Source organism: Montipora capricornis, unplaced genomic scaffold (genome assembly GCF_036669925.1).
Source record: "Montipora capricornis isolate CH-2021 unplaced genomic scaffold, ASM3666992v2 scaffold_238, whole genome shotgun sequence".
NCBI lineage: Eukaryota > Metazoa > Cnidaria > Anthozoa > Scleractinia > Acroporidae > Montipora > Montipora capricornis.
In genome coordinates, this window is record NW_027179988.1 from 1 (window position 1) to 21,072 (window position 21,072).

Below are 21,072 nucleotides of genomic sequence, written 5' to 3' on the forward strand. Positions count from 1 at the left end.
AAAACCGGGTCTCGTCCGATCCCCGTAGTCAAATCCTGTAGGGCGAGAGTAGTACTTCGACGGGAGACCGCTTGGGAATATCTCGTGTTGTAGACTTCTATTTGACTCTACATTTTGTCGTTATATGACTTGTTTTACTTTGGTTTTCTGTGGGCATTGAGCTAATTAGCACGCGCGCTTGTAAAACTTGTCGTCACAATTCAAGCTTTAGCAAATGACATTCCATGGAATCGAATCGAGGAAAAGCTTTGTTTACTCGAGTCCCGGATGTTGAAAGGAATTTTTGAACGGGAAACATTAACTCTCTGCATTTTACCAATGCCATTGCCGGTGAAGGGTTAAAGAACCATCACAGAGGAAACAGTTATTTGCTCAGTTCAACTTGCCCGCTCAAAACACACAACAAGAACGGGCTTTCTTCCGTCTACGACCATACCACAGGCAAAAAACCGGGTCTCGTCCGATCCCCGTAGTCAAATCCTGTAGGGCGAGAGTAGTACTTCGACGGGAGACCGCTTGGGAATATCTCGTGTTGTAGACTTCTATTTGACTCTACATTTTGTCGTTATATGACTTGTTTTACTTTGGTTTTCTGTGGGCATTGAGCTAATTAGCACGCGCGCTTGTAAAACTTGTCGTCACAATTCAAGCTTTAGCAATGACATTCCATGGAATCGAATCGAGGAAAAGCTTTGTTTACTCGAGTCCCGGATGTTGAAAGGAATTTTTGAACGGGAAACATTAACTCTCTGCATTTTACCAATGCCATTGCCGGTGAAGGGTTAAAGAACCATCACAGAGGAAACAGTTATTTGCTCAGTTCAACTTGCCCGCTCAAAACACACAACAAGAACGGGCTTTCTTCCGTCTACGACCATACCACAGGCAAAAAACCGGGTCTCGTCCGATCCCCGTAGTCAAATCCTGTAGGGCGAGAGTAGTACTTCGACGGGAGACCGCTTGGGAATATCTCGTGTTGTAGACTTCTATTTGACTCTACATTTTGTCGTTATATGACTTGTTTTACTTTGGTTTTCTGTGGGCATTGAGCTAATTAGCACGCGCGCTTGTAAAACTTGTCGTCACAATTCAAGCTTTAGCAAATGACATTCCATGGAATCGAATCGAGGAAAAGCTTTGTTTACTCGAGTCCCGGATGTTGAAAGGAATTTTTGAACGGGAAACATTAACTCTCTGCATTTTACCAATGCCATTGCCGGTGAAGGGTTAAAGAACCATCACAGAGGAAACAGTTATTTGCTCAGTTCAACTTGCCCGCTCAAAACACACAACAAGAACGGGCTTTCTTCCGTCTACGACCATACCACAGGCAAAAAACCGGGTCTCGTCCGATCCCCGTAGTCAAATCCTGTAGGGCGAGAGTAGTACTTCGACGGGAGACCGCTTGGGAATATCTCGTGTTGTAGACTTCTATTTGACTCTACATTTTGTCGTTATATGACTTGTTTTACTTTGGTTTTCTGTGGGCATTGAGCTAATTAGCACGCGCGCTTGTAAAACTTGTCGTCACAATTCAAGCTTTAGCAAATGACATTCCATGGAATCGAATCGAGGAAAAGCTTTGTTTACTCGAGTCCCGGATGTTGAAAGGAATTTTTGAACGGGAAACATTAACTCTCTGCATTTTACCAATGCCATTGCCGGTGAAGGGTTAAAGAACCATCACAGAGGAAACAGTTATTTGCTCAGTTCAACTTGCCCGCTCAAAACACACAACAAGAACGGGCTTTCTTCCGTCTACGACCATACCACAGGCAAAAAACCGGGTCTCGTCCGATCCCCGTAGTCAAATCCTGTAGGGCGAGAGTAGTACTTCGACGGGAGACCGCTTGGGAATATCTCGTGTTGTAGACTTCTATTTGACTCTACATTTTGTCGTTATATGACTTGTTTTACTTTGGTTTTCTGTGGGCATTGAGCTAATTAGCACGCGCGCTTGTAAAACTTGTCGTCACAATTCAAGCTTTAGCAAATGACATTCCATGGAATCGAATCGAGGAAAAGCTTTGTTTACTCGAGTCCCGGATGTTGAAAGGAATTTTTGAACGGGAAACATTAACTCTCTGCATTTTACCAATGCCATTGCCGGTGAAGGGTTAAAGAACCATCACAGAGGAAACAGTTATTTGCTCAGTTCAACTTGCCCGCTCAAAACACACAACAAGAACGGGCTTTCTTCCGTCTACGACCATACCACAGGCAAAAAACCGGGTCTCGTCCGATCCCCGTAGTCAAATCCTGTAGGGCGAGAGTAGTACTTCGACGGGAGACCGCTTGGGAATATCTCGTGTTGTAGACTTCTATTTGACTCTACATTTTGTCGTTATATGACTTGTTTTACTTTGGTTTTCTGTGGGCATTGAGCTAATTAGCACGCGCGCTTGTAAAACTTGTCGTCACAATTCAAGCTTTAGCAAATGACATTCCATGGAATCGAATCGAGGAAAAGCTTTGTTTACTCGAGTCCCGGATGTTGAAAGGAATTTTGAACGGGAAACATTAACTCTCTGCATTTTACCAATGCCATTGCCGGTGAAGGGTTAAAGAACCATCACAGAGGAAACAGTTATTTGCTCAGTTCAACTTGCCCGCTCAAAACACACAACAAGAACGGGCTTTCTTCCGTCTACGACCATACCACAGGCAAAAAACCGGGTCTCGTCCGATCCCCGTAGTCAAATCCTGTAGGGCGAGAGTAGTACTTCGACGGGAGACCGCTTGGGAATATCTCGTGTTGTAGACTTCTATTTGACTCTACATTTTGTCGTTATATGACTTGTTTTACTTTGGTTTTCTGTGGGCATTGAGCTAATTAGCACGCGCGCTTGTAAAACTTGTCGTCACAATTCAAGCTTTAGCAAATGACATTCCATGGAATCGAATCGAGGAAAAGCTTTGTTTACTCGAGTCCCGGATGTTGAAAGGATTTTTGAACGGGAAACATTAACTCTCTGCATTTTACCAATGCCATTGCCGGTGAAGGGTTAAAGAACCATCACAGAGGAAACAGTTATTTGCTCAGTTCAACTTGCCCGCTCAAAACACACAACAAGAACGGGCTTTCTTCCGTCTACGACCATACCACAGGCAAAAAACCGGGTCTCGTCCGATCCCCGTAGTCAAATCCTGTAGGGCGAGAGTAGTACTTCGACGGGAGACCGCTTGGGAATATCTCTAGTTGTAGACTTCTATTTGACTCTACATTTTGTCGTTATATGACTTGTTTTACTTTGGTTTTCTGTGGGCATTGAGCTAATTAGCACGCGCGCTTGTAAAACTTGTCGTCACAATTCAAGCTTTAGCAAATGACATTCCATGGAATCGAATCGAGGAAAAGCTTTGTTTACTCGAGTCCCGGATGTTGAAAGGAATTTTTGAACGGGAAACATTAACTCTCTGCATTTTACCAATGCCATTGCCGGTGAAGGGTTAAAGAACCATCACAGAGGAAACAGTTATTTGCTCAGTTCAACTTGCCCGCTCAAAACACACAACAAGAACGGGCTTTCTTCCGTCTACGACCATACCACAGGCAAAAAACCGGGTCTCGTCCGATCCCCGTAGTCAAATCCTGTAGGGCGAGAGTAGTACTTCGACGGGAGACCGCTTGGGAATATCTCGTGTTGTAGACTTCTATTTGACTCTACATTTTGTCGTTATATGACTTGTTTTACTTTGGTTTTCTGTGGGCATTGAGCTAATTAGCACGCGCGCTTGTAAAACTTGTCGTCACAATTCAAGCTTTAGCAAATGACATTCCATGGAATCGAATCGAGGAAAAGCTTTGTTTACTCGAGTCCCGGATGTTGAAAGGAATTTTTGAACGGGAAACATTAACTCTCTGCATTTTACCAATGCCATTGCCGGTGAAGGGTTAAAGAACCATCACAGAGGAAACAGTTATTTGCTCAGTTCAACTTGCCCGCTCAAACACACACAAGAAACGGCTTTCTTCCGTCTACCACCATACCACAGGAAAAAAACCGGGTCTCGTCCGATCCCCGTAGTCAAATCCTGTAGGGCGAGAGTAGTACTTCGACGGGAGACCGCTTGGGAATATCTCGTGTTGTAGACTTCTATTTGACTCTACATTTTGTCGTTATATGACTTGTTTTACTTTGGTTTTCTGTGGGCATTGAGCTAATTAGCACGCGCGCTTGTAAAACTTGTCGTCACAATTCAAGCTTTAGCAAATGACATTCCATGGAATCGAATCGAGGAAAAGCTTTGTTTACTCGAGTCCCGGATGTTGAAAGGAATTTTTGAACGGGAAACATTAACTCTCTGCATTTTACCAATGCCATTGCCGGTGAAGGGTTAAAGAACCATCACAGAGGAAACAGTTATTTGCTCAGTTCAACTTGCCCGCTCAAAACACACAACAAGAACGGGCTTTCTTCCGTCTACGACCATACCACAGGCAAAAAACCGGGTCTCGTCCGATCCCCGTAGTCAAATCCTGTAGGGCGAGAGTAGTACTTCGACGGGAGACCGCTTGGGAATATCTCGTGTTGTAGACTTCTATTTGACTCTACATTTTGTCGTTATATGACTTGTTTTACTTTGGTTTTCTGTGGGCATTGAGCTAATTAGCACGCGCGCTTGTAAAACTTGTCGTCACAATTCAAGCTTTAGCAAATGACATTCCATGGAATCGAATCGAGGAAAAGCTTTGTTTACTCGAGTCCCGGATGTTGAAAGGAATTTTTGAACGGGAAACATTAACTCTCTGCATTTTACCAATGCCATTGCCGGTGAAGGGTTAAAGAACCATCACAGAGGAAACAGTTATTTGCTCAGTTCAACTTGCCCGCTCAAAACACACAACAAGAACGGGCTTTCTTCCGTCTACGACCATACCACAGGCAAAAAACCGGGTCTCGTCCGATCCCCGTAGTCAAATCCTGTAGGGCGAGAGTAGTACTTCGACGGGAGACCGCTTGGGAATATCTCGTGTTGTAGACTTCTATTTGACTCTACATTTTGTCGTTATATGACTTGTTTTACTTTGGTTTTCTGTGGGCATTGAGCTAATTAGCACGCGCGCTTGTAAAACTTGTCGTCACAATTCAAGCTTTAGCAAATGACATTCCATGGAATCGAATCGAGGAAAAGCTTTGTTTACTCGAGTCCCGGATGTTGAAAGGAATTTTTGAACGGGAAACATTAACTCTCTGCATTTTACCAATGCCATTGCCGGTGAAGGGTTAAAGAACCATCACAGAGGAAACAGTTATTTGCTCAGTTCAACTTGCCCGCTCAAAACACACAACAAGAACGGGCTTTCTTCCGTCTACGACCATACCACAGGCAAAAAACCGGGTCTCGTCCGATCCCCGTAGTCAAATCCTGTAGGGCGAGAGTAGTACTTCGACGGGAGACCGCTTGGGAATATCTCGTGTTGTAGACTTCTATTTGACTCTACATTTTGTCGTTATATGACTTGTTTTACTTTGGTTTTCTGTGGGCATTGAGCTAATTAGCACGCGCGCTTGTAAAACTTGTCGTCACAATTCAAGCTTTAGCAAATGACATTCCATGGAATCGAATCGAGGAAAAGCTTTGTTTACTCGAGCGAGTTGAAAGGAATTTTTGAAGGGGAAACATTAACTCTCTGCTTTTGACCAATGCCATTGACGGTGAAGGGTTAAAGAACCATCACAGAGGAAACAGTTATTTGCTCAGTTCAACTTGCCCGCTCAAAACACACAACAAGAACGTTCTTTCTTCCGTCTACGACCATACCACAGGCAAAAAACCGGGTCTCGTCCGATCCCCGTAGTCAAATCCTGTAGGGCGAGAGTAGTACTTCGACGGGAGACCGCTTGGGAATATCTCGTGTTGTAGACTTCTATTTGACTCTACATTTTGTCGTTATATGACTTGTTTTACTTTGGTTTTCTGTGGGCATTGAGCTAATTAGCACGCGCGCTTGTAAAACTTGTCGTCACAATTCAAGCTTTAGCAAATGACATTCCATGGAATCGAATCGAGGAAAAGCTTTGTTTACTCGAGTCCCGGATGTTGAAAGGAATTTTTGAACGGGAAACATTAACTCTCTGCATTTTACCAATGCCATTGCCGGTGAAGGGTTAAAGAACCATCACAGAGGAAACAGTTATTTGCTCAGTTCAACTTGCCCGCTCAAAACACACAACAAGAACGGGCTTTCTTCCGTCTACGACCATACCACAGGCAAAAAACCGGGTCTCGTCCGATCCCCGTAGTCAAATCCTGTAGGGCGAGAGTAGTACTTCGACGGGAGACCGCTTGGGAATATCTCGTGTTGTAGACTTCTATTTGACTCTACATTTTGTCGTTATATGACTTGTTTTACTTTGGTTTTCTGTGGGCATTGAGCTAATTAGCACGCGCGCTTGTAAAACTTGTCGTCACAATTCAAGCTTTAGCAAATGACATTCCATGGAATCGAATCGAGGAAAAGCTTTGTTTACTCGAGTCCCGGATGTTGAAAGGAATTTTTGAACGGGAAACATTAACTCTCTGCATTTTACCAATGCCATTGCCGGTGAAGGGTTAAAGAACCATCACAGAGGGACCAGTACGTTCCTCAGTTCAACTTGCCCGCTCAAAACACACAACAAGAACGGGCTTTCTTCCGTCTACGACCATACCACAGGCAAAAAACCGGGTCTCGTCCGATCCCCGTAGTCAAATCCTGTAGGGCGAGAGTAGTACTTCGACGGGAGACCGCTTGGGAATCTCGTGTTGTAGACTTCTATTTGACTCTACATTTTGTCGTTATATGACTTGTTTTACTTTGGTTTTCTGTGGGCATTGAGCTAATTAGCACGCGCGCTTGTAAAACTTGTCGTCACAATTCAAGCTTTAGCAAATGACATTCCATGGAATCGAATCGAGGAAAAGCTTTGTTTACTCGAGTCCCGGATGTTGAAAGGAATTTTTGAACGGGAAACATTAACTCTCTGCATTTTACCAATGCCATTGCCGGTGAAGGGTTAAAGAACCATCACAGAGGAAACAGTTATTTGCTCAGTTCAACTTGCCCGCTCAAAACACACAACAAGAACGGGCTTTCTTCCGTCTACGACCATACCACAGGCAAAAAACCGGGTCTCGTCCGATCCCCGTAGTCAAATCCTGTAGGGCGAGAGTAGTACTTCGACGGGAGACCGCTTGGGAATATCTCGTGTTGTAGACTTCTATTTGACTCTACATTTTGTCGTTATATGACTTGTTTTACTTTGGTTTTCTGTGGGCATTGAGCTAATTAGCACGCGCGCTTGTAAAACTTGTCGTCACAATTCAAGCTTTAGCAAATGACATTCCATGGAATCGAATCGAGGAAAAGCTTTGTTTACTCGAGTCCCGGATGTTGAAAGGAATTTTTGAACGGGAAACATTAACTCTCTGCATTTTACCAATGCCATTGCCGGTGAAGGGTTAAAGAACCATCACAGAGGAAACAGTTATTTGCTCAGTTCAACTTGCCCGCTCAAAACACACAACAAGAACGGGCTTTCTTCCGTCTACGACCATACCACAGGCAAAAAACCGGGTCTCGTCCGATCCCCGTAGTCAAATCCTGTAGGGCGAGAGTAGTACTTCGACGGGAGACCGCTTGGGAATATCTCGTGTTGTAGACTTCTATTTGACTCTACATTTTGTCGTTATATGACTTGTTTTACTTTGGTTTTCTGTGGGCATTGAGCTAATTAGCACGCGCGCTTGTAAAACTTGTCGTCACAATTCAAGCTTTAGCAAATGACATTCCATGGAATCGAATCGAGGAAAAGCTTTGTTTACTCGAGTCCCGGATGTTGAAAGGAATTTTTGAACGGGAAACATTAACTCTCTGCATTTTACCAATGCCATTGCCGGTGAAGGGTTAAAGAACCATCACAGAGGAAACAGTTATTTGCTCAGTTCAACTTGCCCGCTCAAAACACACAACAAGAACGGGCTTTCTTCCGTCTACGACCATACCACAGGCAAAAAACCGGGTCTCGTCCGATCCCCGTAGTCAAATCCTGTAGGGCGAGAGTAGTACTTCGACGGGAGACCGCTTGGGAATATCTCGTGTTGTAGACTTCTATTTGACTCTACATTTTGTCGTTATATGACTTGTTTTACTTTGGTTTTCTGTGGGCATTGAGCTAATTAGCACGCGCGCTTGTAAAACTTGTCGTCACAATTCAAGCTTTAGCAAATGACATTCCATGGAATCGAATCGAGGAAAAGCTTTGTTTACTCGAGTCCCGGATGTTGAAAGGAATTTTTGAACGGGAAACATTAACTCTCTGCATTTTACCAATGCCATTGCCGGTGAAGGGTTAAAGAACCATCACAGAGGAAACAGTTATTTGCTCAGTTCAACTTGCCCGCTCAAAACACACAACAAGAACGGGCTTTCTTCCGTCTACGACCATACCACAGGCAAAAAACCGGGTCTCGTCCGATCCCCGTAGTCAAATCCTGTAGGGCGAGAGTAGTACTTCGACGGGAGACCGCTTGGGAATATCTCGTGTTGTAGACTTCTATTTGACTCTACATTTTGTCGTTATATGACTTGTTTTACTTTGGTTTTCTGTGGGCATTGAGCTAATTAGCACGCGCGCTTGTAAAACTTGTCGTCACAATTCAAGCTTTAGCAATGGACATTCCATGGAAGCGAATCGAGGAAAAGCTTTGTTTACTCGAGTCCCGGAGGTTGGAAGAGAGTTGTGAACGGGAAACATTAACTCTCTGCATTTTACCAATGCCATTGCCGGTGAAGGGTTAAAGAACCATCACAGAGGAAACAGTTATTTGCTCAGTTCAACTTGCCCGCTCAAAACACACAACAAGAACGGGCTTTCTTCCGTCTACGACCATACCACAGGCAAAAAACCGGGTCTCGTCCGATCCCCGTAGTCAAATCCTGTAGGGCGAGAGTAGTACTTCGACGGGAGACCGCTTGGGAATATCTCGTGTTGTAGACTTCTATTTGACTCTACATTTTGTCGTTATATGACTTGTTTTACTTTGGTTTTCTGTGGGCATTGAGCTAATTAGCACGCGCGCTTGTAAAACTTGTCGTCACAATTCAAGCTTTAGCAAATGACATTCCATGGAATCGAATCGAGGAAAAGCTTTGTTTACTCGAGTCCCGGATGTTGAAAGGAATTTTTGAACGGGAAACATTAACTCTCTGCATTTTACCAATGCCATTGCCGGTGAAGGGTTAAAGAACCATCACAGAGGAAACAGTTATTTGCTCAGTTCAACTTGCCCGCTCAAAACACACAACAAGAACGGGCTTTCTTCCGTCTACGACCATACCACAGGCAAAAACCGGGTCTCGTCCGATCCCCGTAGTCAAATCCTGTAGGGCGAGAGTAGTACTTCGACGGGAGACCGCTTGGGAATATCTCGTGTTGTAGACTTCTATTTGACTCTACATTTTGTCGTTATATGACTTGTTTTACTTTGGTTTTCTGTGGGCATTGAGCTAATTAGCACGCGCGCTTGTAAAACTTGTCGTCACAATTCAAGCTTTAGCAAATGACATTCCATGGAATCGAATCGAGGAAAAGCTTTGTTTACTCGAGTCCCGGATGTTGAAAGGAATTTTTGAACGGGAAACATTAACTCTCTGCATTTTACCAATGCCATTGCCGGTGAAGGGTTAAAGAACCATCACAGAGGAAACAGTTATTTGCTCAGTTCAACTTGCCCGCTCAAAACACACAACAAGAACGGGCTTTCTTCCGTCTACGACCATACCACAGGCAAAAAACCGGGTCTCGTCCGATCCCCGTAGTCAAATCCTGTAGGGCGAGAGTAGTACTTCGACGGGAGACCGCTTGGGAATATCTCGTGTTGTAGACTTCTATTTGACTCTACATTTTGTCGTTATATGACTTGTTTTACTTTGGTTTTCTGTGGGCATTGAGCTAATTAGCACGCGCGCTTGTAAAACTTGTCGTCACAATTCAAGCTTTAGCAAATGACATTCCATGGAATCGAATCGAGGAAAAGCTTTGTTTACTCGAGTCCCGGATGTTGAAAGGAATTTTTGAACGGGAAACATTAACTCTCTGCATTTTACCAATGCCATTGCCGGTGAAGGGTTAAAGAACCATCACAGAGGAAACAGTTATTTGCTCAGTTCAACTTGCCCGCTCAAAACACACAACAAGAACGGGCTTTCTTCCGTCTACGACCATACCACAGGCAAAAAACCGGGTCTCGTCCGATCCCCGTAGTCAAATCCTGTAGGGCGAGAGTAGTACTTCGACGGGAGACCGCTTGGGAATATCTCGTGTTGTAGACTTCTATTTGACTCTACATTTTGTCGTTATATGACTTGTTTTACTTTGGTTTTCTGTGGGCATTGAGCTAATTAGCACGCGCGCTTGTAAAACTTGTCGTCACAATTCAAGCTTTAGCAAATGACATTCCATGGAATCGAATCGAGGAAAAGCTTTGTTTACTCGAGTCCCGGATGTTGAAAGGAATTTTTGAACGGGAAACATTAACTCTCTGCATTTTACCAATGCCATTGCCGGTGAAGGGTTAAAGAACCATCACAGAGGAAACAGTTATTTGCTCAGTTCAACTTGCCCGCTCAAAACACACAACAAGAACGGGCTTTCTTCCGTCTACGACCATACCACAGGCAAAAAACCGGGTCTCGTCCGATCCCCGTAGTCAAATCCTGTAGGGCGAGAGTAGTACTTCGACGGGAGACCGCTTGGGAATATCTCGTGTTGTAGACTTCTATTTGACTCTACATTTTGTCGTTATATGACTTGTTTTACTTTGGTTTTCTGTGGGCATTGAGCTAATTAGCACGCGCGCTTGTAAAACTTGTCGTCACAATTCAAGCTTTAGCAAATGACATTCCATGGAATCGAATCGAGGAAAAGCTTTGTTTACTCGAGTCCCGGATGTTGAAAGGAATTTTTGAACGGGAAACATTAACTCTCTGCATTTTACCAATGCCATTGCCGGTGAAGGGTTAAAGAACCATCACAGAGGAAACAGTTTATTTGCTCAGTTCAACTGCCCGCTCAAAACACACAACAATACCGGGCAAACTAACGTCAACGACCATACCACAGGCAAAAAACCCGTTCTCGGACGATCCCCGTAGTCAAATCCTGTAGGGCGAGAGTAGTACTTCGACGGGAGACCGCTTGGGAATATCTCGTGTTGTAGACTTCTATTTGACGTTTTTTTTTGTTGTTATATACTTTTTTTTTTTGTTTTGGTTTTCTGTGGGCTTGAGCACACGCGCGCTTGTAAAACTTGTCGTCACAATTCAAGCTTTAGCAAATGAACGAATCGAGGAAAAGCTTTGTTTACTCGAGTCCCGGATGTTGAAAGGAATTTTTGAACGGGAAACATTAACTCTCTGCATTTTACCAATGCCATTGCCGGTGAAGGGTTAAAGAACCATCACAGAGGAAACAGTTATTTGCTCAGTTCAACTTGCCCGCTCAAAACACACAACAAGAACGGGCTTTCTTCCGTCTACGACCATACCACAGGCAAAAAACCGGGTCTCGTCCGATCCCCGTAGTCAAATCCTGTAGGGCGAGAGTAGTACTTCGACGGGAGACCGCTTGGGAATATCTCGTGTTGTAGACTTCTATTTGACTCTACATTTTGTCGTTATATGACTTGTTTTACTTTGGTTTTCTGTGGGCATTGAGCTAATTAGCACGCGCGCTTGTAAAACTTGTCGTCACAATTCAAGCTTTAGCAAATGACATTCCATGGAATCGAATCGAGGAAAAGCTTTGTTTACTCGAGTCCCGGATGTTGAAAGGAATTTTTGAACGGGAAACATTAACTCTCTGCATTTTACCAATGCCATTGCCGGTGAAGGGTTAAAGAACCATCACAGAGGAAACAGTTATTTGCTCAGTTCAACTTGCCCGCGCAAAACACACACCAAGAACGGGCTCTCTTCCGTCTACGACCAGACCACAGGCAAAAACCCGGGTCTCGTCCGATCCCCGTAGTCAAATCCTGTAGGGCGAGAGTAGTACTTCGCCGGGAGCCCGCTTGGGATTATCTCGTGTTGTAGAATTCTATTTGGCTCTACTTTTTGTCGTTACCTGACTTGTTTTACTTTGGTTTTCTGTGGGCATTGAGCTCATTAGCACGCGCGCTTGTAAAACTTGTCGTCACAATTCAAGCTTTAGCAAATGACATTCCATGGAATCGAATCGATGATAAGCTTTGTTTTCTCGAGTCCCGGATGTTGAAAGGAATTTTTGAACGGGAAACATTAACGCTCTGCATTTTACCAAGGCCATTGCCGTGAAGGGTTAAAGAACCATCACAGAGGAAACAGTTATTTGCTCATTCAACTTGCCCGCTCAAAACACACAACAAGCAAGGCTTTCTTCCGTCTACGACCATACCACAGGCAAAAAACCGGTCTCGTCCGATCCCCCGTAGTCAAATCCTGTAGGGCGAGAGATTTCTTCGACGGGAGACCGCTTGGGAATATCTCGTGTTGTAGACTTCTATTTGACTCTACAGTTTTGTCGTTATATCCTTGTTTTACTTTGGTTTTCTGTGGGCATTGAGCTAATTAGCAACCGCGCTTGTAAAACTTTTCGTCACAATTCAAGCTTTAGCAAATACATTCCATAAATCGAATCGTGGAAAAGCTTTGTTTACTCGAGTCCCGGATGTTGAAAGGAATTTTTGAACGGGAAACATTAACTCTCTGCATTTTACCAATACCATTAGCCGGTGAAGGGTTAAAGAACCATCACAGAGAAACAGTCTATTTGCTCATTTCAACTTGCCCGCTCAAAACACACAACTATAACGGGCTTTCTTCCGTCTACGACCATACCACAGGCAAATAACCGGGTCTCGTCCGATCCCCGGAGTAAAATCCTGTAGGGCGATAGTAGTACTTCGACGGGAGACCGCTTGAGATATATCTCGTGTTTGTCGCCTTCTATTTGACTCTACAGTATTGTCCGTTATATGGACTCATGGGGTTTTTTTTTTACTTTGGTTATTCTCTGTGCTTGGGCAGTTGAGCTAAGTTTAGTTCACGCGCGTCCTTGTAATAACTTGTCGTCACATACAATTTCAAAGCTTTAGCAATGACATTCCCATGGAAATCGAATCGAGGAAAAGCTTTGTTTTACTCGCGACGCTTCCCGGATCGTTGAAAGGAATTTATTTGAACGGGAAACATTAACTCTCTTGCATTTTACCAATGCCAATTTGGCTCGCCGGATGAAGGGTTAAAGAACCATAAGAGAGGAAACGGTTATTTGCTCAGTTCAACTTGGCCGCGCGAAACACACAACAAGGACGGGCTTGCTACCGTCTACGACCATAACCACAGGCAAAAAACCTCGGGTCTTCGGATCCCGATCCCACCCGACCATAGTCAAATCCTGTAGGGCGAGCGTATTAACTTCGACGGGAGACCGCTTGGGAATATCTCGTCGTTGTAGACTTCTCTGTGACTACTACATTTTTGTCGTTATATGACTTGTTTTACTTTGCGGATGTTTTCTGCTGTGTCATTTTGGATGTGCTAATTAGCATGGCGCGCGCTTTTGTAAACTTGTCGTCACAATTCATAGGCTTTAGCAAATGACATTCCCTGGAATCGATTCGATGAAAAGCTTGTGTTTGTGCGATACTCGAGTCCCGGATGTTTGAAAGGAATTTTTGAACGGGAAACCTTAACTCTCTGGCATTTTCACCCAATGCCATATGCGCGGTGAAGGGTTAAAGAACCTGTCACAGAGGAAACTAAGTTATTTGCTCACTTCACCTTGCGCCGCTCAAAACACATCCAACAAGAACGGGCTTTCTTCCGTCTACGACCATACCCCAGGCAACAACCGTGGTCTCGTCCGTGCGCCGTAGTCAAATCCTGTCTAGGGCGAGAGTAGTACTATCACTGACGGTCGAGACCCGCTTGGGAATATCTCGTGTTGGTAGACTTATATTTGACCTCTACATTTTGTCGTGCTATGACTTTTGTTTTTACTTTGGTTTTCTGTGTGCATTGAGCTAATTAGCACGCGGGCTTGTAAACCTTGTCGTCACAATTCATGATTTAGCAAATGAATTTCCATGGATTCGAATACGAGGCAAAGCTTTGTTTACTCGAGTCCCGGATGTTGGAGATGGGATATTATTTGTGTGAACGGACGTAACATTAACTCTCTGCAGTTTACCAATGCAGATGCACGGTGAAGGGTTAAAGAACCATCACAGAGGAACCAGTTATTCTGCTCAGTTCAACTTGTCGCGCTCAAAACACACAACTCAGCAACGGGCTTTCTTCCGTCTCTACGACCATACCACAGGCAAAAGTGCGGTGCATCTGGTGCCACGATCCCCGTAGTCCAATCCTGTAGGGGCAGAGTAGTACTCGTGACTTAGAGACCGTGCTTGGAATTATCTCCGGGTTATATATGACTTCTTGTGACACGATGACGTTTTTCGCTGACGTGCTACATTCGTATTGTCGTTATAGGAACTTTTTTTACTTTTCTCTGTTTCTGGTGGGCATTGTACGCTACTTATCACGCGGCCCGCTTGTTAAATACTTGTCGTCACAATTCAAGCTTTAGCAAATGACATTGGCGTCCCAGCGGTGGTATCCCGAATCGAGGAAAAGCGTTGTTGTTTACTCGAGTCCCGGATGTTTGAAGGAATTTTTGAACGGGAAAACATATAACTCTCTCCATTTTACCAATGGCCATTGCCGGTGAAGGGTTAAAGAACCATCACAGAGGAAAACAGTTTTTATTTGCTCAGTTCAACTGTGCCCGCTCAAACACACACAACAAGAACGGGCTTTCTTCCGTCTACGACCATCCCACAAGGCAAAAAACCGGTTCTCGTCCGATCCCCGTAGTCAAAGTCTGTAGGGCGAGAGTAGTAACTTCGACGGGAGACCGCTTGGGAATATCTCGTGGTGTAGACTTCTATTTGACTCTAACATTTTGTCGTTATATGACTTGTTTTTTTAATCGTACTCTTGGTTTTCTGCTGGGCATTGTGTGGCTAATTCGGTGTCAACCCGCGCGATCCTTGGAAAACTTTGTGAGTCACCATACCAGCTTATAGCAGTAGGCCATAAGTGACAAGAGTCTAGTCTCACGGATCACGGTCGACATTCATCGAGGAAACACGCGCCGTACGCTTTGGTTTTACTCGCGTCCCTGCGATTTTGAAAGGAATTTTTGAACGGGGAAACATTAACTCTCTGTCATTTTGTATCCAAATGCAACACTTGCCGGTGAAGGGTTAAAGAACCATCACAAGAAAGCGAACACAGTTAAATTCTGCTCTACATTCAAGACTATGGCTGCCGCTCACACACACAACACAACAAGAACGGGCTTTCTTCTCGATCTACGACCATACCACACAGCAAAAAACGCGCGTCTGTGTGCCGGGATCCCCGTAGTCATAATATTTCCTCATAGGGCGAGTAAGTTAGCACGTCGACGCCAGACCGCTTGGGAATATCTCGTGTTGTTAGACGGCTATGTGACTCTATACATGTTTATGTCGGGATACTGACTATAGTTGTTACTTTGGTTTTTCTGTGGGCATTGAGCTAATTAGCCCGACGCGCGCTTGTAAAACTTGTCGTCAACATTCACGCTTTCGCAAATGACATTCCATGGAATCGAATCGAGGAAAAGCTTTGTTTACTCGAGTCCCGGATGTTGAAAGGAATTTTTGAACGGGAAACATTAACTCTCTGCATTTTACCAATGCCATTGCCGGTGAAGGGTTAAAGAACCATCACAGAGGAAACAGTTATTTGCTCAGTTCAACTTGCCCGCTCAAAACACACAACAAGAACGGGCTTTCTTCCGTCTACGACCATACCACAGGCAAAAAACCGGGTCTCGTCCGATCCCCGTAGTCAAATCCTGTAGGGCGAGAGTAGTACTTCGACGGGAGACCGCTTGGGAATATCTCGTGTTGTAGACTTCTATTTGACTCTACATTTTGTCGTTATATGACTTGTTTTACTTTGGTTTTCTGTGGGCATTGAGCTAATTAGCACGCGCGCTTGTAAAACTTGTCGTCACAATTCAAGCTTTAGCAAATGACATTCCATGGAATCGAATCGAGGAAAAGCTTTGTTTACTCGAGTCCCGGATGTTGAAAGGAATTTTTGAACGGGAAACATTAACTCTCTGCATTTTACCAATGCCATTGCCGGTGAAGGGTTAAAGAACCATCACAGAGGAAACAGTTATTTGCTCAGTTCAACTTGCCCGCTCAAAACACACAACAAGAACGGGCTTTCTTCCGTCTACGACCATACCACAGGCAAAAAACCGGGTCTCGTCCGATCCCCGTAGTCAAATCCTGTAGGGCGAGAGTAGTACTTCGACGGGAGACCGCTTGGGAATATCTCGTGTTGTAGACTTCTATTTGACTCTACATTTTGTCGTTATATGACTTGTTTTACTTTGGTTTTCTGTGGGCATTGAGCTAATTAGCACGCGCGCTTGTAAAACTTGTCGTCACAATTCAAGCTTTAGCAAATGACATTCCATGGAATCGAATCGAGGAAAAGCTTTGTTTACTCGAGTCCCGGATGTTGAAAGGAATTTTTGAACGGGAAACATTAACTCTCTGCATTTTACCAATGCCATTGCCGGTGAAGGGTTAAAGAACCATCACAGAGGAAACAGTTATTTGCTCAGTTCAACTTGCCCGCTCAAAACACACAACAAGAACGGGCTTTCTTCCGTCTACGACCATACCACAGGCAAAAAACCGGGTCTCGTCCGATCCCCGTAGTCAAATCCTGTAGGGCGAGAGTAGTACTTCGACGGGAGACCGCTTGGGAATATCTCGTGTTGTAGACTTCTATTTGACTCTACATTTTGTCGTTATATGACTTGTTTTACTTTGGTTTTCTGTGGGCATTGAGCTAATTAGCACGCGCGCTTGTAAAACTTGTCGTCACAATTCAAGCTTTAGCAAATGACATTCCATGGAATCGAATCGAGGAAAAGCTTTGTTTACTCGAGTCCCGGATGTTGAAAGGAATTTTTGAACGGGAAACATTAACTCTCTGCATTTTACCAATGCCATTGCCGGTGAAGGGTTAAAGAACCATCACAGAGGAAACAGTTATTTGCTCAGTTCAACTTGCCCGCTCAAAACACACAACAAGAACGGGCTTTCTTCCGTCTACGACCATACCACAGGCAAAAAACCGGGTCTCGTCCGATCCCCGTAGTCAAATCCTGTAGGGCGAGAGTAGTACTTCGACGGGAGACCGCTTGGGAATATCTCGTGTTGTAGACTTCTATTTGACTCTACATTTTGTCGTTATATGACTTGTTTTACTTTGGTTTTCTGTGGGCATTGAGCTAATTAGCACGCGCGCTTGTAAAACTTGTCGTCACAATTCAAGCTTTAGCAAATGACATTCCATGGAATCGAATCGAGGAAAAGCTTTGTTTACTCGAGTCCCGGATGTTGAAAGGAATTTTTGAACGGGAAACATTAACTCTCTGCATTTTACCAATGCCATTGCCGGTGAAGGGTTAAAGAACCATCACAGAGGAAACAGTTATTTGCTCAGTTCAACTTGCCCGCTCAAAACACACAACAAGAACGGGCTTTCTTCCGTCTACGACCATACCACAGGCAAAAAACCGGGTCTCGTCCGATCCCCGTAGTCAAATCCTGTAGGGCGAGAGTAGTACTTCGACGGGAGACCGCTTGGGAATATCTCGTGTTGTAGACTTCTATTTGACTCTACATTTTGTCGTTATATGACTTGTTTTACTTTGGTTTTCTGTGGGCATTGAGCTAATTAGCACGCGCGCTTGTAAAACTTGTCGTCACAATTCAAGCTTTAGCAAATGACATTCCATGGAATCGAATCGAGGAAAAGCTTTGTTTACTCGAGTCCCGGATGTTGAAAGGAATTTTTGAACGGGAAACATTAACTCTCTGCATTTTACCAATGCCATTGCCGGTGAAGGGTTAAAGAACCATCACAGAGGAAACAGTTATTTGCTCAGTTCAACTTGCCCGCTCAAAACACACAACAAGAACGGGCTTTCTTCCGTCTACGACCATACCACAGGCAAAAAACCGGGTCTCGTCCGATCCCCGTAGTCAAATCCTGTAGGGCGAGAGTAGTACTTCGACGGGAGACCGCTTGGGAATATCTCGTGTTGTAGACTTCTATTTGACTCTACATTTTGTCGTTATATGACTTGTTTTACTTTGGTTTTCTGTGGGCATTGAGCTAATTAGCACGCGCGCTTGTAAAACTTGTCGTCACAATTCAAGCTTTAGCAAATGACATTCCATGGAATCGAATCGAGGAAAAGCTTTGTTTACTCGAGTCCCGGATGTTGAAAGGAATTTTTGAACGGGAAACATTAACTCTCTGCATTTTACCAATGCCATTGCCGGTGAAGGGTTAAAGAACCATCACAGAGGAAACAGTTATTTGCTCAGTTCAACTTGCCCGCTCAAAACACACAACAAGAACGGGCTTTCTTCCGTCTACGACCATACCACAGGCAAAAAACCGGGTCTCGTCCGATCCCCGTAGTCAAATCCTGTAGGGCGAGAGTAGTACTTCGACGGGAGACCGCTTGGGAATATCTCGTGTTGTAGACTTCTATTTGACTCTACATTTTGTCGTTATATGACTTGTTTTACTTTGGTTTTCTGTGGGCATTGAGCTAATTAGCACGCGCGCTTGTAAAACTTGTCGTCACAATTCAAGCTTTAGCAAATGACATTCCATGGAATCGAATCGAGGAAAAGCTTTGTTTACTCGAGTCCCGGATGTTGAAAGGAATTTTTGAACGGGAAACATTAACTCTCTGCATTTTACCAATGCCATTGCCGGTGAAGGGTTAAAGAACCATCACAGAGGAAACAGTTATTTGCTCAGTTCAACTTGCCCGCTCAAAACACACAACAAGAACGGGCTTTCTTCCGTCTACGACCATACCACAGGCAAAAAACCGGGTCTCGTCCGATCCCCGTAGTCAAATCCTGTAGGGCGAGAGTAGTACTTCGACGGGAGACCGCTTGGGAATATCTCGTGTTGTAGACTTCTATTTGACTCTACATTTTGTCGTTATATGACTTGTTTTACTTTGGTTTTCTGTGGGCATTGAGCTAATTAGCACGCGCGCTTGTAAAACTTGTCGTCACAATTCAAGCTTTAGCAAATGACATTCCATGGAATCGAATCGAGGAAAAGCTTTGTTTACTCGAGTCCCGGATGTTGAAAGGAATTTTTGAACGGGAAACATTAACTCTCTGCATTTTACCAATGCCATTGCCGGTGAAGGGTTAAAGAACCATCACAGAGGAAACAGTTATTTGCTCAGTTCAACTTGCCCGCTCAAAACACACAACAAGAACGGGCTTTCTTCCGTCTACGACCATACCACAGGCAAAAAACCGGGTCTCGTCCGATCCCCGTAGTCAAATCCTGTAGGGCGAGAGTAGTACTTCGACGGGAGACCGCTTGGGAATATCTCGTGTTGTAGACTTCTATTTGACTCTACATTTTGTCGTTATATGACTTGTTTTACTTTGGTTTTCTGTGGGCATTGAGCTAATTAGCACGCGCGCTTGTAAAACTTGTCGTCACAATTCAAGCTTTAGCAAATGACATTCCATGGAATCGAATCGAGGAAAAGCTTTGTTTACTCGAGTCCCGGATGTTGAAAGGAATTTTTGAACGGGAAACATTAACTCTCTGCATTTTACCAATGCCATTGCCGGTGAAGGGTTAAAGAACCATCACAGAGGAAACAGTTATTTGCTCAGTTCAACTTGCCCGCTCAAAACACACAACAAGAACGGGCTTTCTTCCGTCTACGACCATACCACAGGCAAAAAACCGGGTCTCGTCCGATCCCCGTAGTCAAATCCTGTAGGGCGAGAGTAGTACTTCGACGGGAGACCGCTTGGGAATATCTCGTGTTGTAGACTTCTATTTGACTCTACATTTTGTCGTTATATGACTTGTTTTACTTTGGTTTTCTGTGGGCATTGAGCTAATTAGCACGCGCGCTTGTAAAACTTGTCGTCACAATTCAAGCTTTAGCAAATGACATTCCATGGAATCGAATCGAGGAAAAGCTTTGTTTACTCGAGTCCCGGATGTTGAAAGGAATTTTTGAACGGGAAACATTAACTCTCTGCATTTTACCAATGCCATTGCCGGTGAAGGGTTAAAGAACCATCACAGAGGAAACAGTTATTTGCTCAGTTCAACTTGCCCGCTCAAAACACACAACAAGAACGGGCTTTCTTCCGTCTACGACCATACCACAGGCAAAAAACCGGGTCTCGTCCGATCCCCGTAGTCAAATCCTGTAGGGCGAGAGTAGTACTTCGACGGGAGACCGCTTGGGAATATCTCGTGTTGTAGACTTCTATTTGACTCTACATTTTGTCGTTATATGACTTGTTTTACTTTGGTTTTCTGTGGGCATTGAGCTAATTAGCACGCGCGCTTGTAAAACTTGTCGTCACAATTCAAGCTTTAGCAAATGACATTCCATGGAATCGAATCGAGGAAAAGCTTTGTTTACTCGAGTCCCGGATGTTGAAAGGAATTTTTGAACGGGAAACATTAACTCTCTGCATTTTACCAATGCCATTGCCGGTGAAGGGTTAAAGAACCATCACAGAGGAAACAGTTATTTGCTCAGTTCAACTTGCCCGCTCAAAACACACAACAAGAACGGGCTTTCTTCCGTCTACGACCATACCACAGGCAAAAAACCGGGTCTCGTCCGATCCCCGTAGTCAAATCCTGTAGGGCGAGAGTAGTACTTCGACGGGAGACCGCTTGGGAATATCTCGTGTTGTAGACTTCTATTTGACTCTACATTTTGTCGTTATATGACTTGTTTTACTTTGGTTTTCTGTGGGCATTGAGCTAATTAGCACGCGCGCTTGTAAAACTTGTCGTCACAATTCAAGCTTTAGCAAATGACATTCCATGGAATCGAATCGAGGAAAAGCTTTGTTTACTCGAGTCCCGGATGTTGAAAGGAA

At 44.3% G+C, this 21,072-nt stretch overlaps 34 non-coding genes and 8 pseudogenes across 34 annotated transcripts; all 42 read left to right on the forward strand.

Moving 5' to 3' along the window:
• Positions 1–422: 422 nt before the first annotated feature.
• On the forward strand, positions 423–541 carry LOC138034930 (5S ribosomal RNA). Its single transcript, XR_011129291.1, has one exon. It is a non-coding gene; the product is annotated as a 5S ribosomal RNA (ribosomal RNA).
• A 325-nt stretch (positions 542–866) lies between these two features.
• LOC138034967 (5S ribosomal RNA) lies at positions 867–985 on the forward strand. Its single transcript, XR_011129317.1, has one exon. It is a non-coding gene; the product is annotated as a 5S ribosomal RNA (ribosomal RNA).
• Positions 986–1,311: 326 nt separating this feature from the next.
• Positions 1,312–1,430, forward strand: LOC138034979 (5S ribosomal RNA). Its single transcript, XR_011129328.1, has one exon. It is a non-coding gene; the product is annotated as a 5S ribosomal RNA (ribosomal RNA).
• A 326-nt stretch (positions 1,431–1,756) lies between these two features.
• LOC138034990 (5S ribosomal RNA) lies at positions 1,757–1,875 on the forward strand. Its single transcript, XR_011129339.1, has one exon. It is a non-coding gene; the product is annotated as a 5S ribosomal RNA (ribosomal RNA).
• A 326-nt stretch (positions 1,876–2,201) lies between these two features.
• On the forward strand, positions 2,202–2,320 carry LOC138035001 (5S ribosomal RNA). The gene has a single exon (XR_011129350.1). It is a non-coding gene; the product is annotated as a 5S ribosomal RNA (ribosomal RNA).
• Positions 2,321–2,645: 325 nt separating this feature from the next.
• On the forward strand, positions 2,646–2,764 carry LOC138034936 (5S ribosomal RNA). The gene has a single exon (XR_011129297.1). It is a non-coding gene; the product is annotated as a 5S ribosomal RNA (ribosomal RNA).
• Positions 2,765–3,089: 325 nt separating this feature from the next.
• LOC138034951 (5S ribosomal RNA) lies at positions 3,090–3,208 on the forward strand (annotated as a pseudogene).
• A 326-nt stretch (positions 3,209–3,534) lies between these two features.
• LOC138034948 (5S ribosomal RNA) lies at positions 3,535–3,653 on the forward strand. Its single transcript, XR_011129308.1, has one exon. It is a non-coding gene; the product is annotated as a 5S ribosomal RNA (ribosomal RNA).
• Positions 3,654–3,977: 324 nt separating this feature from the next.
• Positions 3,978–4,096, forward strand: LOC138034947 (5S ribosomal RNA). The gene has a single exon (XR_011129307.1). It is a non-coding gene; the product is annotated as a 5S ribosomal RNA (ribosomal RNA).
• Positions 4,097–4,422: 326 nt separating this feature from the next.
• Positions 4,423–4,541, forward strand: LOC138034958 (5S ribosomal RNA). Its single transcript, XR_011129309.1, has one exon. It is a non-coding gene; the product is annotated as a 5S ribosomal RNA (ribosomal RNA).
• A 326-nt stretch (positions 4,542–4,867) lies between these two features.
• Positions 4,868–4,986, forward strand: LOC138034959 (5S ribosomal RNA). Its single transcript, XR_011129310.1, has one exon. It is a non-coding gene; the product is annotated as a 5S ribosomal RNA (ribosomal RNA).
• A 326-nt stretch (positions 4,987–5,312) lies between these two features.
• LOC138034961 (5S ribosomal RNA) lies at positions 5,313–5,431 on the forward strand. Its single transcript, XR_011129311.1, has one exon. It is a non-coding gene; the product is annotated as a 5S ribosomal RNA (ribosomal RNA).
• A 321-nt stretch (positions 5,432–5,752) lies between these two features.
• On the forward strand, positions 5,753–5,871 carry LOC138034962 (5S ribosomal RNA). The gene has a single exon (XR_011129312.1). It is a non-coding gene; the product is annotated as a 5S ribosomal RNA (ribosomal RNA).
• A 326-nt stretch (positions 5,872–6,197) lies between these two features.
• On the forward strand, positions 6,198–6,316 carry LOC138034963 (5S ribosomal RNA). Its single transcript, XR_011129313.1, has one exon. It is a non-coding gene; the product is annotated as a 5S ribosomal RNA (ribosomal RNA).
• A 326-nt stretch (positions 6,317–6,642) lies between these two features.
• Positions 6,643–6,759, forward strand: LOC138034950 (5S ribosomal RNA; annotated as a pseudogene).
• Positions 6,760–7,085: 326 nt separating this feature from the next.
• On the forward strand, positions 7,086–7,204 carry LOC138034964 (5S ribosomal RNA). The gene has a single exon (XR_011129314.1). It is a non-coding gene; the product is annotated as a 5S ribosomal RNA (ribosomal RNA).
• A 326-nt stretch (positions 7,205–7,530) lies between these two features.
• On the forward strand, positions 7,531–7,649 carry LOC138034965 (5S ribosomal RNA). Its single transcript, XR_011129315.1, has one exon. It is a non-coding gene; the product is annotated as a 5S ribosomal RNA (ribosomal RNA).
• Positions 7,650–7,975: 326 nt separating this feature from the next.
• Positions 7,976–8,094, forward strand: LOC138034966 (5S ribosomal RNA). The gene has a single exon (XR_011129316.1). It is a non-coding gene; the product is annotated as a 5S ribosomal RNA (ribosomal RNA).
• A 326-nt stretch (positions 8,095–8,420) lies between these two features.
• On the forward strand, positions 8,421–8,539 carry LOC138034968 (5S ribosomal RNA). The gene has a single exon (XR_011129318.1). It is a non-coding gene; the product is annotated as a 5S ribosomal RNA (ribosomal RNA).
• Positions 8,540–8,865: 326 nt separating this feature from the next.
• Positions 8,866–8,984, forward strand: LOC138034969 (5S ribosomal RNA). Its single transcript, XR_011129319.1, has one exon. It is a non-coding gene; the product is annotated as a 5S ribosomal RNA (ribosomal RNA).
• Positions 8,985–9,310: 326 nt separating this feature from the next.
• On the forward strand, positions 9,311–9,428 carry LOC138034949 (5S ribosomal RNA; annotated as a pseudogene).
• A 326-nt stretch (positions 9,429–9,754) lies between these two features.
• LOC138034970 (5S ribosomal RNA) lies at positions 9,755–9,873 on the forward strand. The gene has a single exon (XR_011129320.1). It is a non-coding gene; the product is annotated as a 5S ribosomal RNA (ribosomal RNA).
• A 326-nt stretch (positions 9,874–10,199) lies between these two features.
• LOC138034971 (5S ribosomal RNA) lies at positions 10,200–10,318 on the forward strand. The gene has a single exon (XR_011129321.1). It is a non-coding gene; the product is annotated as a 5S ribosomal RNA (ribosomal RNA).
• A 326-nt stretch (positions 10,319–10,644) lies between these two features.
• On the forward strand, positions 10,645–10,763 carry LOC138034972 (5S ribosomal RNA). Its single transcript, XR_011129322.1, has one exon. It is a non-coding gene; the product is annotated as a 5S ribosomal RNA (ribosomal RNA).
• Positions 10,764–11,089: 326 nt separating this feature from the next.
• Positions 11,090–11,208, forward strand: LOC138034952 (5S ribosomal RNA; annotated as a pseudogene).
• Positions 11,209–11,518: 310 nt separating this feature from the next.
• LOC138034973 (5S ribosomal RNA) lies at positions 11,519–11,637 on the forward strand. The gene has a single exon (XR_011129323.1). It is a non-coding gene; the product is annotated as a 5S ribosomal RNA (ribosomal RNA).
• Positions 11,638–11,963: 326 nt separating this feature from the next.
• LOC138034953 (5S ribosomal RNA) lies at positions 11,964–12,082 on the forward strand (annotated as a pseudogene).
• A 323-nt stretch (positions 12,083–12,405) lies between these two features.
• On the forward strand, positions 12,406–12,523 carry LOC138034956 (5S ribosomal RNA; annotated as a pseudogene).
• Positions 12,524–12,848: 325 nt separating this feature from the next.
• On the forward strand, positions 12,849–12,969 carry LOC138034957 (5S ribosomal RNA; annotated as a pseudogene).
• A 1,881-nt stretch (positions 12,970–14,850) lies between these two features.
• On the forward strand, positions 14,851–14,971 carry LOC138034955 (5S ribosomal RNA; annotated as a pseudogene).
• A 903-nt stretch (positions 14,972–15,874) lies between these two features.
• On the forward strand, positions 15,875–15,993 carry LOC138034974 (5S ribosomal RNA). Its single transcript, XR_011129324.1, has one exon. It is a non-coding gene; the product is annotated as a 5S ribosomal RNA (ribosomal RNA).
• Positions 15,994–16,319: 326 nt separating this feature from the next.
• LOC138034975 (5S ribosomal RNA) lies at positions 16,320–16,438 on the forward strand. The gene has a single exon (XR_011129325.1). It is a non-coding gene; the product is annotated as a 5S ribosomal RNA (ribosomal RNA).
• A 326-nt stretch (positions 16,439–16,764) lies between these two features.
• On the forward strand, positions 16,765–16,883 carry LOC138034977 (5S ribosomal RNA). Its single transcript, XR_011129326.1, has one exon. It is a non-coding gene; the product is annotated as a 5S ribosomal RNA (ribosomal RNA).
• A 326-nt stretch (positions 16,884–17,209) lies between these two features.
• LOC138034978 (5S ribosomal RNA) lies at positions 17,210–17,328 on the forward strand. The gene has a single exon (XR_011129327.1). It is a non-coding gene; the product is annotated as a 5S ribosomal RNA (ribosomal RNA).
• Positions 17,329–17,654: 326 nt separating this feature from the next.
• Positions 17,655–17,773, forward strand: LOC138034980 (5S ribosomal RNA). The gene has a single exon (XR_011129329.1). It is a non-coding gene; the product is annotated as a 5S ribosomal RNA (ribosomal RNA).
• Positions 17,774–18,099: 326 nt separating this feature from the next.
• On the forward strand, positions 18,100–18,218 carry LOC138034981 (5S ribosomal RNA). The gene has a single exon (XR_011129330.1). It is a non-coding gene; the product is annotated as a 5S ribosomal RNA (ribosomal RNA).
• Positions 18,219–18,544: 326 nt separating this feature from the next.
• Positions 18,545–18,663, forward strand: LOC138034982 (5S ribosomal RNA). The gene has a single exon (XR_011129331.1). It is a non-coding gene; the product is annotated as a 5S ribosomal RNA (ribosomal RNA).
• Positions 18,664–18,989: 326 nt separating this feature from the next.
• On the forward strand, positions 18,990–19,108 carry LOC138034983 (5S ribosomal RNA). The gene has a single exon (XR_011129332.1). It is a non-coding gene; the product is annotated as a 5S ribosomal RNA (ribosomal RNA).
• A 326-nt stretch (positions 19,109–19,434) lies between these two features.
• On the forward strand, positions 19,435–19,553 carry LOC138034984 (5S ribosomal RNA). The gene has a single exon (XR_011129333.1). It is a non-coding gene; the product is annotated as a 5S ribosomal RNA (ribosomal RNA).
• Positions 19,554–19,879: 326 nt separating this feature from the next.
• Positions 19,880–19,998, forward strand: LOC138034985 (5S ribosomal RNA). Its single transcript, XR_011129334.1, has one exon. It is a non-coding gene; the product is annotated as a 5S ribosomal RNA (ribosomal RNA).
• A 326-nt stretch (positions 19,999–20,324) lies between these two features.
• Positions 20,325–20,443, forward strand: LOC138034986 (5S ribosomal RNA). Its single transcript, XR_011129335.1, has one exon. It is a non-coding gene; the product is annotated as a 5S ribosomal RNA (ribosomal RNA).
• A 326-nt stretch (positions 20,444–20,769) lies between these two features.
• LOC138034987 (5S ribosomal RNA) lies at positions 20,770–20,888 on the forward strand. The gene has a single exon (XR_011129336.1). It is a non-coding gene; the product is annotated as a 5S ribosomal RNA (ribosomal RNA).
• The last annotated feature ends 184 nt before the right edge of the window (positions 20,889–21,072 follow it).